The 18365-nt window shown below is 45.5% G+C and overlaps 2 protein-coding genes across 4 annotated transcripts in view; one reads left to right on the plus strand and one right to left on the minus strand.

Moving 5' to 3' along the window:
- Positions 1 to 13859, minus strand: part of THAP7 (THAP domain containing 7) — a 92695-nt gene extending 78836 nt beyond the window's left edge. Inside the window, exon 1 of the mRNA XM_073566563.1 lies at positions 13778 to 13859. The gene's annotated coding sequence lies outside the window, so the exon portion shown is untranslated. The remainder of the gene's footprint in view (positions 1 to 13777) is intronic.
- The window catches only part of ZBTB45 (zinc finger and BTB domain containing 45), a 33282-nt gene continuing 28633 nt past the window's right edge, over positions 13717 to 18365 (plus strand). Inside the window, exon 1 of one of the 3 annotated variants that reach the window (XM_073566550.1) lies at positions 13717 to 13978. The gene's annotated coding sequence lies outside the window, so the exon portion shown is untranslated. Of the gene's footprint in view, positions 13979 to 14067; positions 14344 to 14393; positions 14466 to 18365 lie in introns of those variants that run through there. The other 2 variants (XM_073566551.1, XM_073566552.1) reach the window with 2 other exon arrangements.

An 18365-nucleotide genomic window follows, 5' to 3' on the forward strand; every position in this document is an offset into this window, starting at 1 on the left:
CACAGACAAATAACCAAGCAACAGTCTTTAGAACAACATTCCAAACGCCTCCTCCACAATACCTCCAACTCCACACCGGGCAGTATAAAACTAACGCTGGCAATTCTGATTGCCAGAGGTGAGTTGATGGAAGTGGCCAACACTGAACAGCTGAGATCATGTATGCAGGAAAGGTTCAGAGACTCTCAAGGGAACAGATTTAACCCCTGCACTGCTAAAAGAATCCTGCACCATTTAATATGATGGTAACATCCTTCTAATCAGTGCAGGAGTATGTGGAATCAGACACAGCAATCTTCTGGCACCTTTCTGTCTCAGTAAACCTATGAGAGCTGGACCCATAATTATCCCTCCACATTGTATGATGGCTCCATATATAGCTCTCCACATAGTATGATGGCACCATAAATAGCCCTCCATATGATATGATGGCCCCATAAATAACCCACCATGTGATATAATGGCCTCATAAATAGCCCTCCACTTAGTATGTTGGCCCCATAAATAGCTCTCAACATAGTATAATAGTCCCATAAATAGCCCTCCGCATAGTATGATGCCCCATAAATAGCCCTCCATTTAGAATGTTGGCCTCATAAATAGCCCTCCACATAGCAGTCCCATAAATAACGCTCCAGATTGTATAATAGTCCCATAAATAGCTATCCACATTGTATGATAGTCCCATAAATAGCTCTCCACATAGTATGATGCCCAATAAATAGCTCTCCACATAGTATAATGGTCCCATAAATAGTCCTCCACATAGAACAGTATGTGTAATGGTGCTGCAGTGCAGTATAGCGCAACCTCCACCAGGGGATGCTGGTGAGGGAAGAGAGGTTGCACACACAGCGTAGCACCACTGAGCAGCAGCACAGGCACCACCAGGTGGCGAAATAGTGGTCAGATGAGCAGAGTCAGAAACAGTCAGGAAAAACAGGGCCAGAGGAAAAAGCAATACACGAGGTCAAATACAAGCCAGAAGTCAGAGCCAGTCGGGAGCAGAGATAACTGAGATGTGAGACAGTCAAACAGGTTAGAAGACAAGCCAGGTCACATACCAAGAGGTCCAAGTGTAGGATGGAGGAAAAAGTTTAATCAACAGGGATGGGGGGTGACCTGCTTCTTGCCACAGACAGACACGAGACTGAGACAGAGGTTGTATTCAACAGGTCCGTTTTTATTGGCCGTCCTTCTGACGACCTCCGCATCACAGCAGGTTTACAGTTCTCTGTGTACAGGCCCGGGTACCTTCACTTCCTTTGCTATTATAATCATGGAATCCTCTGTGGCTGCCCTAGGCCCATACACCACAGCGCCTCACCAATCTGAGTACACCGTCTGTCCAATACCCACAGACCGTCTTTGTCTGCAGCTACCGTCCTCTGGGTCACCCCCCGTGACCGCCTCAACTGTCAGTCCTCTCTGGAGCCTTTCTACTGTCTCTATCTCCGCAGCAGAACCTCCTCTCAGGTGTGCTCCCCTCACTGACTGGACCTTCCAGAACCTTCCCTCAGTCTTTTATACTCCCAGTCCTGGTAGCTCCGCCCACTATCACCTGACAGTTTCTCTGACCAATGGCAGTTATTCAGTCCCACTCTTACACTCTCCACTGCCCTCTAATGGTCAAACTATAGTACGGAACCCTTTCTCTTTATCTCAGCGCTTTCACACCTACACTGCGCTACCCCTCTGCCTCTCACTACAGGCAGATCTGTCCATCAGTCCAACTTCCCTACACAAGCACAGGAACCGAACACTAAGACAAGCGGGGGGCAGGAAAGAGAAGTCACGGGAACAGGGTAAAGGGCAAAACACGGTATCAAGGGGTCAGCTGCTCTAGCCTGGGAGCATGAACTATCATTGACGTTGGTCTGCAGGCCACAGCAGACTGAAATAGCCACACAAAACCCAAAACGAGACAGAGAAGGTTAACCCCCACATGACCAGACCGGGGAGAGAATAACAACAAACCCTGGCCTGGATCATGACAGTATGATGCCCCATAAATAGCCCTTCACTTAGTATGTTGGGCCCATAAATAGCTCTCCACATAGTATAATAGTCCCATAAATAGCCCTCCACATAGTATGATGCCCCATAAATAGTCCTCCACTTCACTTTAGTAGCGGGCAGTGTTTTGCTGCAGGCTGCATCTAACACTGCCCGCTGTCAGGGCCCGCAGACCAGGGCCCCCGCTCCCCCAGGGGCCCCCAGTCCACGCGGCCACTATGGGGCCTTAAGTCAGGTGGACCCGGCGTCGGCGCCACCCCCCCATTGCGCGCTGCATTCAACTGTATCGGCATATATTTACAAAGGCAAATCTACAAAGTGCGTACACATACTCTAAACGTATGTAAAATCGGTCCAAATCTCCCTGCCGAGAGTCGCAGGAGTGTAATGCGAGTGTCATGTGAGTACAATCCGATTTCTCACACCTAGCATCCGATTGACATCCAAATGCAGTGCGATTGCTATCCGATTTTAACATAAGCTTTTACATACAGCAATTCTGTCATTTACACATTGTTTTCAAAGGAAATATTCTTTAAAACACACACATAAATATATACTGTATATAATAGATAGCTAGATGGATAGAATAAAAGCCGGCAATTCATCTGCTGCGTTCAGTATAATCACAGAGTGACAGGTTAGAATAGAATAGATAGAATAAATATATACATATAGAATTATTAGATATATAGATGTCAGTGACATATATATATATATAATATACTGTATATACTGTTTATATGTATTTATATTGCATAGATAGATATTCATAAAAAAAATTTTTTACTTACAGTAATAGATGAAAATATGAAGGTTCTTAGTGCACAAATTGGCCAATTCATGTATGCCCATCAACCACGGCAAGGTGACCTCCCTCTGATGGGTCCCTGCTCTACACTACAAGCCACTCTCGGGCCACCAGCCTACAACTTTGACAAACACGTCACTACTGGGCTCAGCCTACATTTTATGGGCTGGTAGAGCTGATTGCGGCACCTGCAAGGCCAAATGGGAGGGGTGCAAGATCAGACTGGAGCATCCAGCATCCAGTATTACTTAAAGAAGACAAAAAAACTGATCAGCACCTCCTAATGTGAACACGTGCAAGCTGCGAAGACTGTACTATAGAGACAAAAGAGAACACAGCAGCACATGTGCATGAATCTAGGCCATGTGAAAACACAGTTAAACATCAAAAACACTCAATTTAGCAAAATTTTCCCAAAAAATTTTTTCAGAAAAAAATGTTTTTACTTACAGTAATAGATGAAAATAGCAAATTGGCCAATTCATGTATGCCCATCAACCACGTTGTTGTAGGCTGGTGGCCCGAGAGTGGCTTGTAGTGTAGAGCAGGGACCCATCAGAGGGAGGTCACCTTGCCGTGGTTGATGGGCATACATGAATTGGCCAATTTGTGCACTAAGAACCTTCATATTTTCATCTATTACTGTAAGTAATTACTCAATTTTGCTAAATTGAGTGTTTTGGACGTTTAACTGTGTTTTCACATGGCCTAGATTCATGCACATGTGCTGCTCTGTTCTTTTTTGTCTAGATAGATAGATAGATAGATAGATAGATAGCCGGTGATTCATCTGACGTATTCTGTAAAATCACTGCAGGAGCCGCTAGGATAGTAAATACAAATAGAATGGGTAGATATATAAAGCTGTCAGTGACAAATATAATTAGTACAGTGTGTGTGCAAATTACTGTATATGTAATTAATTAATAAAAGATTAATTTTTGGAAAAAAATGGCATGGGGTTCCCTTATAATTAATAACCATCAAAGGCTATGCAGACAGCCGCGGGCTGATATTAATAGCCTAGTAAGGGGTGATGGATACTGCCACCCGGCTAAAAACATCAGCACTCAGCCGCCCCAGAAAAGCCGCATCTCTAAGATGCGCCAATTCTGGCACTTAGCCTCGCTCTTCCCACTTGTCCAGTAGCAGTGGCAATTGGGGTAATAGTTAAAGATGCGTCTTTTCTGGAGCAGCTGAGAGCTGATGTTTTTAGCCAGGGTGGAGGGGGGGGCAGCATCCATGGCCTCTTCCTTGGCTATTAATATCAGCCCGCTGCTGTCTGCATAACCTTTGCTGGTTATTGATTTTAAGGGGACCCCACGATATTTTTTTCTGTAAAATAATCTTTTGTTAATTAAATACAAGTACAGTAAGCTGCACACACTGTACTAATTGTATTTATCACTGACATCTGTATATCTATCTATTCTATTTGTATTTACTGTATGTATTACATCTCTTCCATCCGGTCGGCTCCTGCAGTGATTTTACAGAACCCGGCAGATGAATTATCGGCTTTTCTTCGATCTCTCTATGCAATATAAATACATTACACATATATATATATATATACACACACACACACCGGCAAAAATTATGGAATCACCGGCCTTGAAGGTTGTTCATTCAGTTGTTTAATTTTGTAAAAAAAAGCAGATCACAGACATAGCACAAAACTAAAGTCATTTCAAATGGCAACTTTCTGGCTTTAAGAAACACTAAAAGAAATCAAGAACAAAAAATGTGTTAGTCAGTAATGGTTATTTTTTTAAACCAAGCATAGGGGAAAAATTATGGAATCACTCAATTCTGAGGGAAAAAATTATGGAATCACCATGCAAGTTTTCATTCCAAAATTAACACCTGCGTCAAATTAGATCTGCTCGTTAGTCTGCATGTAAAAAGGAGTGATCACAGACTCACTTTGCCAGGGGTTGTATATATATGTGTGTCACTGACATCTATATATCTATGCATTCTTTGTGTATATATCTATTCTATCTATTCAATACTAACCTGTCACTCTGTCAGTTTACTGTATGTGGCACATGAATTGCCGGGTTTTCAAAGGACACTAGTGCGTAAAAATCGGACAGCAATAGCATGGTCCGAGTGCTGTGCAACTTTTTTCTTGCTCCCATAAACTTGCATTGACGAGTCTCATAGCCAATCGCGGCATGCTACGATTTTACACGCACGCTTAAAATAAACGCTGATGTGAGCTGCCACATAGATTAACACTGATCCGAGTGCTATGTGATGTTTTCTCGCATAGCACTCGGCCGTATTCTCCGGTAGTGTGACCCCGGCCTAAGAAAGATAAAATCTCACTTTTGTTTTTTTTAAATACTCAGGTTTAGTAACCTTTTGGAATCGGGAGTTGTACAATAATAACATTATTCATTAACTAAACAAGTCACATAATAACTTTATGCCCAGTGCATACTGCCACTGCGATGCCACAAAAAAACTTTATTCCGACTCTGCATTTGTGATTGTGATTTAAAAGTCGTTTTTCTTTTTATGTCTGGCGGTAATCGCTGACGTTTTATGTAACACATTCTTCAAAATGGAGCATACATTCCATAAATTTGGAGCAAAATAAAAATTGCATTTTATTTTTGGTCATAACCTGTTTTTGAGACTTTTTAACAAAAATCGCAAATCCCCTTCACAACATCCGCCGTACATGTATGACACATGCCGGAAGCGTGTATATGGAGTGGGATCACGCAGCGAGCCAGCCCCATACCCGACAGGTGATGGCTGTGTATTACAGCCAGGAGCTGCCGCTAACAGTTGCGAACGGGGCGGATTGCTAATTTGTTAAATGCCGCTGTCAAGCTCTGACAGTGGCATTTAACACGCGTCGATGTGCGCACGTCATTATCTCCAGCCATCGGCGCGTCTGTGACCTTATCGCAGGTGACTGATGGGTTGTCACGACAGCCGGGGGACTGCTGATGACCCCAGTGCTTGTCATTACGGAGCTCCTTTGAAACCCTGCTTGTGGCCGAGCTTCAAAGGAGATGGTGATTTCTGCTATATGCTGTCACATTGCTGTATATAGCACAAGCGATCAGATGATTGCAGCTTCAAGTCCCTTAAGGAGGCTAACAATGTCAGAAAAAGGTTTTAAAAAATATGGAAAAAAAAGAAAAAAAAATACCTAAAAGCGCAAATTACCCAGAATTCCACTCATTGAAAATAAGGACATATTTTGTATCGTTGCATTCAGAAAAGTCCTATCTATCAAAATATAAAAGCAATTAGCTCGATCGGTATACATCATAAACAGAAAAAGTTCATGAATGCCAAAATTACATTTTTTTTTGGTCGAAGCAATTCCACAAAAAAGCAATACAAAAATGACATCTATTCCAAAATGGTATTAATAAAAATGTTGTCTCTTCCCGCAAAAAATAAGCCATCACACAGCTCCATTGGCTAAAAAAATAAAAATGTTACGGGTCTTGGAAAATTGCAACACAACCCAAAACCTGTTTTTTTGCAAACATTTGATTTAAAAAAAAAATAAAATAAAATAAAAAGAAACTGGATATGTTTGGTATCGCCAAAATCGTATAAATGAGGAGAATCATAGTGCAAGGTAATTCTTACACCGTAAAAACAATTCCCCCCCAAAAAATGTCAGAATTGAGTGTTTTTTTTCACAATTTGACCATACTTGGAATTTTTTTTCATGGTTTCTAGTACGCTATGTGGTATAATCAATGGTGACATTCAAAAGTACAACTCGTCCCCCAAAAAACAAGCCCTCACATGTCAATGCGGACAGAAACGGAAAAATGGTGATTGGCTGCGGCGGATGTGTCACAAAAATGAAAACATTCTTCAGGGACAAAAACATGCGACATTTGGTAAAGGTCACGCTTCATGAATCTGTCTAAAACATGCGGAAAACCAAAGCTTTTGGGGAAATATCAAAAAAAGACTTAAAAAAAAGAAAGACAACTTACAAAGTGGCGCAAAACGTATATAGAAGAAAAACTCATTGACTTTTCTGGTATAGTAAAACGCATTATTTCATGGCAAAAACACAAAGTGTGAACATGCTCTTATTGTGCGGAGACATTTACCATCTTCTGCATTGTTATATTTAGGATGGCAATTTGCAGAGAACATAACCTCACTGATTCTATACAAAGCCTGGATGGGAAATAGATGACTACTTTCCATATATATCTCCATCTAGCTATATATTTAGCTAGGCTTGAAGGCTGGCAGGAGGGTGTGCACCATGAAATAGACTGCTCCTATATAAAGCAAATACAGATGACAATATCCTTATAAGTCCGCTGCTTGCTCTAAATGACACCAGGCTTACTTCTGCTTATCCTTTATAGAAAAGGTCGGGAGACATTTTGGAATTTATGGGAACCATGACAGGGTGACGTACTCCCGCTGGTTCCACCAACTTTTCCTTTACAAACAAAATTCTGAGCTCTGAAACCTTGACCAGGATAACGGATCTCAACAAATCCATTTGGCTTCATTTGTCTTATAACGGCTTAGACTATAGTGGTTATAACGTACAACTGCAAGAGCTACGGACCTATTATACGTTTTTTCATAACTCATGGAAAAACGAGAAATTTGGAAAAAGAGTCATTTTCCTCATCTTCCAGAAGCCTCTAGTTTCCCTTCCCCATCTCAGGAGATTACTAGAAATGCTCAGAAACCTTCAGTACCCACCAAAAAATTCAATCTAGTGCAGACTTGTGCAAATTGCAGCCCGCATCCGGCCCTTTGGCTGCTACTGTCTGGCCCGCGGACCGGGTCTGCCAAAGAGCTGTAAACAGTGGTGTACTGCACATGCGCGATGTCACTAAATCGCATCTGCTAGCTACAAAAGCCTCTGTCCTCACACTTCACAGAGAGGAGCAGTGAGGGGAGTTTTATTTTGTCAGTCAGTACTTGTAGGAATTGTGGGGTCATCTTGGCTGTGAGAGCATCATATTGTGTGGGGAAGCTATGGGGAGCCATCATATTGTCAGAAATTACTTGTGTGGGGAAACTGGGGGCGATTGTACTTTCTGTGAAGGCATCACACCTTATGTGGGCAGCTATGGAGGCCATCATACTGTGTGTGGGGTGCTGTGGTGGTAAACTGTTTGGGGAGGCTGTGGGGACCATGACCATCTTACTGTGTGTGGGGTGCTGTGGTGGTATACTGTTTGGGGAGGCTGTGGGAGCCATCATACTGTGTGTGGGGTGCTGTGGTGGTAAACTGTTTGGGGAGGCTGTGGGGACCATGACCATCTTACTGTGTGTGGGGTGCTGTGGTGGTATACTGTTTGGGGAGGCTGTGGGAGCCTTCTTACTGTGTGTGGGGTGCTGAGATGGTGTACTGTTTGGGGAGGCTGTGGGGACCATGACCATCTTACTGTGTGTGGGGTGCTGTGGTGGTATACTGTTTGGGGAGGCTGTGGGGGGCCATCTTACTGTGTGTGGGGTGCTGTGGTGGTATACCGTTTGGGGAGGCTGTGGGGAGCATCATACTGTGTGTGGGGTGCTGTGCTGGTATACTCTTTGGGGAGGCTGTAGGGGCCATCATACTGTTTGGGGAGGCTGTGAGGGCCATCTTACTGTGTGTGGGGTGCTGTGGTGGTATACTGTTTGGGGAGGCTGTGGGGACCATCTTACTGTGTGTGGGGTGCTGTGGTGGTATACTGTTTGGGAAGGCTGTTGGGAGCATCATACTTTGTGTAGGGTGCTGTGATGGTATACTATTTGGGGAGGCTGTAGGGAGCTTCATACTGTGTGTGGGGGTGCTGTGATGGTATACTGTTTGGGAATGCTGTGGGGAGCATTATACTTTGTGTAGGGTGCTGTGATGGTATACTGTTTGGGGAGGCTGTAGGGAGCGTCATACTGTGTGTGGGGTGCTGTGGTGGTATACTGTTTGGGGAGGCTGTGGGGACCATCTTACTGTGTGTGGGGTGCTGTGGTGGTATACTGTTTGGGAAGGCTGTGGGGAGCATCATACTTTGTGTAGGGTGCTGTGATGGTATACTATTTGGGGAGGCTGTAGGGAGCTTCATACTGTGTGTGGGGGTGCTGTGATGGTATACTGTTTGGGAATGCTGTGGGGAGCATCATACTGTGTGTAGGGTGCTGTGATGGTGTACTGTTTGGGAAGGCTGTGGGGAGCATCATACTGTGTGTAGGGTGCTGTGATGGTATGCTGTTTGGGGAGGCTGTAGGGAGCGTCATACTGTGTGTGGGGTGCTGTGATGGTATACTGTTTGGGGAGTCTGTGGGGAGCATCATTCTGTGTGTGAGTAGATGCTGTGCGGGCCATTATACTGTGTGGTGGGCAGTGTAGGGTATCATACTTTGTGTGTGAATGGGGAAGCTGTGGGGGTCATAATACTGCATGGGGGTGATTAGGGGCATCATAATGTGTATGGGGGAGTGTACATTAATATATACATATCTACACTTATTATATATACTTAGTGCTGAATTACAGGAGTAGTATGAATGATAAACTTTATAAAGAGTAGTAAATTATATGCTTTTGATTAGCTTCTAGTGATAAGAATACAGGTTACAATAAGCCATAGTATCACAGTTAGATAATACACTTAATTTTGGTCAACATTAAGTGATAAAAAATTATAAAGAATAATAATATTGAGCAGAGTTAGGTGTGGCCTCATGATTCGGCCATCAACAACAATCACAGTCTCTCATGTAACGCCTTAAGAAAATTAATTCCCCCCCCCCCCAGGCTGGCTCTAGAGTAATGCATTAAATGGGAAGTAGGGAGCCTTGATCATTTTTGAAAGGTATAAAGAAGGATGGAAAAATTCCCCCGATACCTGTGTTGGACACACAACATCTAAGCTACTTCTAAATAAAATACAGGCTTGACATTTTTGTAATTGCCAATGTTAATTTATTTGATGTCTATAAGTTGCCATGTCTTGTGGAAACCATCTGCCTTCAGTTGTATGTTTCACTTTTATATTGCAAGTCACTGTAGGTTTACAACTGTTAATGATGATGACTGTAGTACCACTCGTAGGGGACACAGTGATGATGATCGTAGGTTAGATTGGATGCTGAAGTGTGATGCCACCCTACTCTGAGAAGTAATGACATTACTTGACAAAGTTCCAACGAGTCCCCAAGTACCACAGGTCTTTAATAGCCTTGGTCTTCTGATACTGCCAAAGGGATCTTTTGGAGCCCCTTAATCTTCCTGGCACAGGCGCAACTATAAATACTGCATCCACTATAGTTACGCCCAGGGCCGGACTGGGAAAAAAAAGCAACCCTACCACACAAACCCCACTAGAACACCCATCAGCCCCAATCAGTCAATGTTGCTCCATTTTGTCATTCCATCACCTCTCGGAACCTGTCAGCAGGATTATGCTCAGTAACCTACTGACAGTGTCAGGTCGGCACCTTCATACTGATTAATGATAGCTGGTGATGAAATCCGTCTTGTGGTTGTTGTTTAAACTTTATTATCAGCTAATGAGATTCTCCTGCTCCAGAGTGGCCTGTGGCCACCACGCTTCAGATGTTTACACTGGCCAACCATACTCTAAATGTATACATGGGCTCACCACAATTCAGATGTACACTGGCCAACTGTGCTGCAGTTGTGCCCAGAATCGTAATAGATCGGTATCTGATCGGTTAGTGTACTTAGGCAGCCATTGTTCCGAGCTGCTGAGATCGGTGACCTTTTGTGTAAAGCAAGAGATCATTTCACCCGATGAAAGTGTTTTGTACATTCCAGAGCGGTGGGCCTGTGTAGACATCTGGAGAGCAGTGGGCCCGTGCGCACACCTGGAGAGCGCCGGGCCCGTGCGCACACCTGGAGAGCGCCGGGCCCGTGCGCACACCTGGAGAGCGCCGTGGCCCGTGCGCACACCTGGAGAGTAGTAGGCCGTGTACACATCTGGAGAGCGGTGAGCCCGTGCATACATCTGGAGAGAGCTGTGGGCCCGTGCCCACATCTGGAGAGCGGTGGGCCCGTGCCCACATCTGGAGAGCGGTGGGCCCGTGCCCACACCTGGAGAGCGCCGTTCCCGTGCGCACTTCTGGAGAGCGGTGGGCCCGTGCCCACATCTGGAGAGCGCCGTGCGCACACCTGGAGAGAGCGGTGGGCCCGTGCGCACACCTGGAGAGAGCGGTGGGCCCGTGCGCACACCTGGAGAGAGCGGTGGGCCCGTGCGCACACCTGGAGAGAGCGGTGGGCCTGTGTATATGGACCGTTATTGTAACCAAGGACTGAGCTTTTCGGGGAATCATCAGAAGCCATGGGGGATCCATCACTATCAGAGATCAGTGTCCCTGTGAGGCTGTGTGCACACGGTGCGGATTCTGCTGCGTTTCCGCAGCGGTTTTGCCCCTGCGAAAACGCAGCAGTTCCACCGACATGGTACAGTACAATGAAACCCTATGGGGTTTCAAAAACGCTGTGCAGTTTTTTCCGCGCGGTTTACAAACCGCAGCATGTCAATTGTTTGTGCGGTTTCCGCAGCGGTTTCATACCTTTAACATAGTAGAGGTGTGAAACCGCACAGCAAAACCGCAGGATAAGCTGCAGGTCACTTTACCTGAGGTTTTACCTGTGGTTCCGTGCGGAAAAAAACGCAGCAGAATCCGCAACGTGTGCACTAGGGTGACCGGATCTCATATGGGGGGGAAAAAATGTTGGAATCTTGTCCGTCTGGACCCCACAAAACGATTCCCCTTTCCAGATATTGAGATAGCCAAAATTTGAGCTCGATCAAACGACGTTAACCCGTGCCGCTCGTCGCTCAAAGTTTGAAAAAATCCAAATTGAGGTATTTTAAGATTTAGGTATTTTGCATAGTCTGTTAGACTATAAAGAATGTGACAACAACATTGCAGAAATAGCCCTGACCAAATTTTCGAACCATTTGTGGTATTTGAATGCAGAGTTGGTGGGATTATCGTTTTTTGATCCCACCATTACAGACAATGAAAAGTTGTTAATGGCTAATAAATTGCTCAGTAGCACAGATGAACCATCAGAGCACGCTAGGGTTGTAAAGCCAAAAGTTAGGAAAGAAAAATTAAAAAAGAGGTAGGAAGTAACCGACTTTAACGACCTTCTGACAAAAGATGAAGAACAAAAGCAATATGTCCTGCAAGTTGTAAGCAAATGCCGAGCATTATATTCTGACGTTTCAAAAACTACTTTAACAAAAGCTCTAGAATAGATTAGATAACTATGTAAAATTATCAACTCATGTAGGTTAGCGTGCTCTGATGGTTCATCTGTGCTACTGAGCAATTTATTAGCCATTAACAACTTTTCATTGTCTGTAATGGTGGGATCAAAAAACGATAATCCCACCAACTCTGCATTCAAATACCACAAATGGTTCGAAAATTTGGTCAGGGCTATTTCTGCAATGTTGTTGTCACATTCTTTATAGTCTAACAGACTATGCAAAATACCTAAATCTTAAAATACCTCAATTTGGATTTTTTCAAACTTTGAGCGACGAGCGGCACGGGTTAACGTCGTTTGATCGAGCTCAAATTTTGGCTCTCTCAATATCTGGAAAGGGGAATCGTTTTGTGGGGTCCAGACGGACAAAATTCCGACATCGATTTTTTGCGGTCACCCTAGTGTGCACATAGCCTGAGGGTCCTAGCTGGCGCCTGACAGGAATTTTAGCAGGATTTTTACTATAATTTCTGTATTGCATTATTTTGCGGAAAAGTCCATCCATGTCACAGAAAAAAGGTAATGGCTGCTGACAGTCACACGTAGACGTATATGTATTTAGTCAACAAATAGACAGGGCCGGATCACCACCAACATTGGGGACGCCAGGCTGCATGTATCACATTGGGGGGTCTGCACAACACAGTGAGGGGGGACACGCCGCCTGCACAACACAGTGAGGGGGGACACGCCGCCTGCACAACACAGTGAGGGGGGACACGCCGCCTGCACAACACAGTGAGGGGGGACACGCCGCCTGCACAACACAGTGAGGGGGGACACGCCGCCTGCACAACACAGTGAGGGGGGACACGCCGCCTGCACAACACAGTGAGGGGGGACACGCCGCCTGCACAACACAGTGAGGGGGGACACGCCGCCTGCACAACACAGTGAGGGGGGACACGCCGCCTGCACAACACAGTGAGGGGGGACACGCCGCCTGCACAACACAGTGAGGGGGGACACGCCGCCTGCACAACACAGTGAGGGGGGACACGCCGCCTGCACAACACAGTGAGGGGGGACACGCCGCCTGCACAACACAGTGAGGGGGGACACGCCGCCTGCACAACACAGTGAGGGGGGACACGCCGCCTGCACAACACAGTGAGGGGGGACACGCCGCCTGCACAACACAGTGAGGGGGGACACGCCGCCTGCACAACACAGTGAGGGGGGACACGCCGCCTGCACAACACAGTGAGGGGGGACACGCCGCCTGCACAACACAGTGAGGGGGGACACGCCGCCTGCACAACACAGTGAGGGGGGACACGCCGCCTGCACAACACAGTGAGGGGGGACACGCCGCCTGCACAACACAGTGAGGGGGGACACGCCGCCTGCACAACACAGTGAGGGGGGACACGCCGCCTGCACAACACAGTGAGGGGGGACACGCCGCCTGCACAACACAGTGAGGGGGGACACGCCGACTGCACAACACAGTGAGGGGGACACGCCGCCTGCACAACACAGTGAGGGCGGACACGCCGCCTGCACAACACAGTGAGGGGGGACACGCCGCCTGCACAACACAGTGATCAGGCACAGTCACCAGCCCCGCCCTCCTAGACTGCCCTGTGTCTGCTCAGATAATAGAACAGAGGATTGCGATCTTTGTCCGTGTAAATAAAGTTATTTTGTGTCTGGCTGGTGAGACATACTGCGCATGCGCTAGAGAGCTGTCTGCTTACTCCCGTAGCTGCCGCCGTTTTGTTCCCAGAGGCGCCGCTCTTCAGTGCGGACTAGAAGTCAGAGACTGGCGGCCCCGGAGAGTAACTCCCCGTCCTCCTCCCCCCCGCAGCGGAATCCCGGAGGGCAGCGGGCCCCGTGCAGAAACATCCTGACTAGTGCCAGGAGCGAGAACGCGCGGCTGCGCGCCCCCGGGAGAGCCGGTGAGTAGCGTTATATACGGCAGCTGCTCTGGCGCTTCATACTGAGGTATATAATAATGGCGCCCATAGGGTGACGGCCGCTAGACCCCAGCGGTCACCCCTGACCCCCACTGCCCCTAATCCCCAGGCTCTTCTATACAGAACCTTCACGCTCAGCATGCACTACAAGTGTCAGCAGGAAAAGGGGACGAGATATGACCAAATCTAACACCTGTTCTGGGGGGGTAAAGAGATCTTGAAAATTGAGGTTGTGATTATAAAATCTGCCCTCGATTCTGCGGATTTCATGCAGACGTCACGGTTTTACATGTAGTGAAATCCACAATGGATTCCCTGCCGCTCCCCCCACCTAAATTACAGGTCCGGTACGTACGCAGGCACCCAAATTCCCTCCATCTCCAGTGTGTGCCCCACAACCCGGACCTCTCCAGTTACACCCTGCACCCAGGTGGTATTGTGCCCACACTGCATGTATACACTGGCCTGGGTAAGGTATGGCTGCAGGGATCCATGGGTATATATGTAATGTGTGTGTATACACTATTCAGTGTATAGAATAGGAGGGGGCTGTGTATATGTAATGTGTGTGTGTGTGTATACATACAGCCTCCTCCTACATACATTACTCAGTGTATAGAATAGGAGGGGGCTGTGTATATGTAATGTGTGTGTGTGTATACATACAGCCTCCTCCTACATACATTACTCAGTGTATAGAATAGGAGGGGGCTGTGTATATGTAATGTGTGTGTGTGTGTATACATACAGCCTCCTCCTACATACATTACTCAGTGTATAGAATAGGAGGGGGCTGTGTATGTGTAATGTGTGTGTGTGTGTATACATACAGCCTCCTCCTACATACATTATTCAGTGTATAGAATAGGAGGGGGCTGTGTATATGTAATGTATGTGTGTGTATACATACAGCCTCCTCCTACATACATTACTCAGTGTATAGAATAGGAGGGGGCTGTGTATATGTAATGTGTGTGTGTGTGTGTGTGTGTATACATACAGCCTCCTCCTACATACATTACTCAGTGTATAGAATAGGAGGGGGCTGTGTATATGTAATGTGTGTGTGTGTGTGTGTGTGTGTGTGTGTGTATACATACAGCCTCCTCCTACATACATTACTCAGTGTATAGAATAGGAGGGGGCTGTGTATATGTAATGTGTGTGTGTGTGTGTATACATACAGCCTCCTCCTACATACATTATTCAGTGTATAGAATAGGAGGGGGCTGTGTATATGTAATGTGTGTGTGTGTGTGTGTGTGTGTGTGTGTGTATACATACAGCCTCCTCCTACATACATTACTCAGTGTATAGAATAGGAGGGGGCTGTGTATATGTAATGTGTGTGTGTGTGTGTATACATACAGCCTCCTCCTACATACATTACTCAGTGTATAGAATAGGAGGGGGCTGTGTATATGTAATGTGTGTGTGTGTGTATACATACAGCCTCCTCCTACATACATTATTCAGTGTATAGAATAGGAGGGGGCTGTGTATATGTAATGTGTGTGTGTGTGTGTGTGTGTGTATACATACAGCCTCCTCCTACATACATTATTCAGTGTATAGAATAGGAGGGGGCTGTGTATATGTAATGTGTGTGTGTGTGTATACATACAGCCTCCTCCTACATACATTACTCAGTGTATAGAATAGGAGGGGGCTGTGTATATGTAATGTGTGTGTGTGTGTGTGTGTGTGTGTGTATACATACAGCCTCCTCCTACATACATTACTCAGTGTATAGAATAGGAGGGGGCTGTGTATATGTAATGTGTGTGTGTGTGTATACATACAGCCTCCTCCTACATACATTATTCAGTGTATAGAATAGGAGGGGGCTGTGTATATGTAATGTATGTGTGTGTATACATACAGCCTCCTCCTACATACATTACTCAGTGTATAGAATAGGAGGGGGCTGTGTATATGTAATGTGTGTGTGTGTGTGTGTATACATACAGCCTCCTCCTACATACATTACTCAGTGTATAGAATAGGAGGGGGCTGTGTATATGTAATGTGTGTGTGTGTGTGTGTATACATACAGCCTCCTCCTACATACATTACTCAGTGTATAGAATAGGAGGGGGCTGTGTATATGTAATGTGTGTGTGTGTGTGTGTATACATACAGCCTCCTACATACATTACTCAGTGTATAGAATAGGAGGGGGCTGTGTATATGTAATGTGTGTGTGTGTGTATACATACAGCCTCCTACATACATTACTCAGTGTATAGAATAGGAGGGGGCTGTGTATATGTAATGTGTGTGTGTGTGTATACATACAGCCTCCTCCTACATACATTACTCAGTGTATAGAATAGGAGGGGGCTGTGTATATGTAATGTGTGTGTGTATACATACAGCCTCCTCCTACATACATTACTCAGTGTATAGAATAGGAGGGGGCTGTGTATATGTAATGTGTGTGTGTGTGTGTGTATACATACAGCCTCCTCCTACATACATTACTCAGTGTATAGAATAGGAGGGGGCTGTGTATATGTAATGTGTGTGTGTGTGTGTGTGTGTATACATACAGCCTCCTACATACATTACTCAGTGTATAGAATAGGAGGGGGCTGTGTATATGTAATGTGTGTGTGTGTGTGTATACATACAGCCTCCTCCTACATACATTACTCAGTGTATAGAATAGGAGGGGGCTGTGTATATGTACACATGCCTGCATGTATTTATATATACACACACAGCTCTACAGGATGGGTCTTCCACCTAGTTATTACCTTCATGCTGTGCTGCTGGTGTAGGGAGTGCCTTCCTAATTACTGGTTAGTCTGTCTGTCTTTTATTATATATATCTGTATGTCTTTTTTATTATATATCTGTAACCTTTTTAATCCTGGCATGATATAATTAATGTGCAGGATAATCTGTTAGCCCCGATTCATCAAAGCTTTTACTCTCAAAGTGTCATAAAAGCTTTGAAAAGTCAAAAAAATGTTGGTGCAATTCAGAGTCGCGATAAGTTTTTGCTACTTTTGGCAATCTTGCGCCTGTTGCTTCAATCACTGCCAAAATGGGCTGAATAGGGGTAAGGGCGTGACGCCACAGCTCGTCTAATTCATGATGTACTGTGGTGTTCCAGTACCTGACTGGAGTGAGATTTTTGGCATGGAGCACTGAGCCACTCATCAGGCGTTCCAGATTTATACAGACGGAGTCACCTCTTCATGAATGAACGTCTAACTCCACCGCGCCCCTCGTCAAGTCCAGAAAGAAAATTGCAGTTATTGATGAATCCTCCGGGCTTTATTATTTATTATTATGCTGATAGATGGAAAACAAGCAGCTAGGAAGAGGTATATAAATGATTGGACACACCTTACCTACACCCAGCTCGTGTGCTTGGTTTGATCAGTCATTCTGTGCTGACAGTCCCTTGAACAATGAATTTGAATGGGAAAGAGTAGATACAGGTGCTTCTCACTAAATTATAATATCATTAAAAAGTTAATTTATTTCAGTTCTTCAGTACAAAAAGTGAAACTCATATAATATGATATAGTCATTACACACAGTGATCTAATATTTCAAGTGGTTATTTCTGTTAATGCTGATTATTATGGCTTACAGCCAATGAAAACCCAAAAGTCATTATCTGAGTAAATTAGAATAATTAACAAAAATCACTTGCAAAGGCTTCCTAAGGCTGTGTGCCCACGATGCAGATTTGCAGCGGTTCCGCAGCGGATTTTACCGCGCAGAAACGTTGCATTTCTGCATTGTGATGTACAGTAGCCTTAAAATCAATGTAAAAATAAAAACGCTGTGCAGACGCTGCAGATTTTTCCCGCGGTACAAAATCCACAGCATGTTACTACTTTTGTGCGGTTTTCCATCTCCCCTGTCACCAAATCCGCAGGGGGAAAACCGCACAAAAACCGCATGAAAAATGGAAGAAATCCGCAGGAAAATTGCAGGTCATTAGACCTGCGGATTTCTTCCATTCTGCGCGGAAAAATCCGCAGGGCCAAAAAGTCCGTCTGCACTCAGCCTTAGGGTATGTGCACACGCTGCGGATTCCGCTGCGTTTCCGCAGCGTTTTTGGCTGCTGCGGACGCGCAGCAGTTTTAGCTGCGGTGTACAGTACCATTCAAATGAATGGTAAAAAAAACACGCTGTGTAGACATTGCGGAAAAATCCGCGCGGATTTGCTGCGGTTTTGAAACTGCAGAAAGAAGTGACATGTCAATTCTTTCTGCGGAATCCGCAGCGGGTTCCTATCTCCAACATTGTGGAGATGGTGAATCTGCAGGACCAAACCGCAGGCAAAACCGCAGATAATCCGCAGGTCTTTTGACCTGCGGTTTTTGCAAAATCCGTGCGGATTAAT

The sequence above is a fragment of the Dendrobates tinctorius genome, unplaced genomic scaffold, assembly GCF_039654945.1.
Source record: "Dendrobates tinctorius isolate UK_male_01 unplaced genomic scaffold, ASM3965494v1 ptg000018l, whole genome shotgun sequence".
Classification (NCBI taxonomy): Eukaryota; Metazoa; Chordata; class Amphibia; order Anura; family Dendrobatidae; genus Dendrobates; species Dendrobates tinctorius.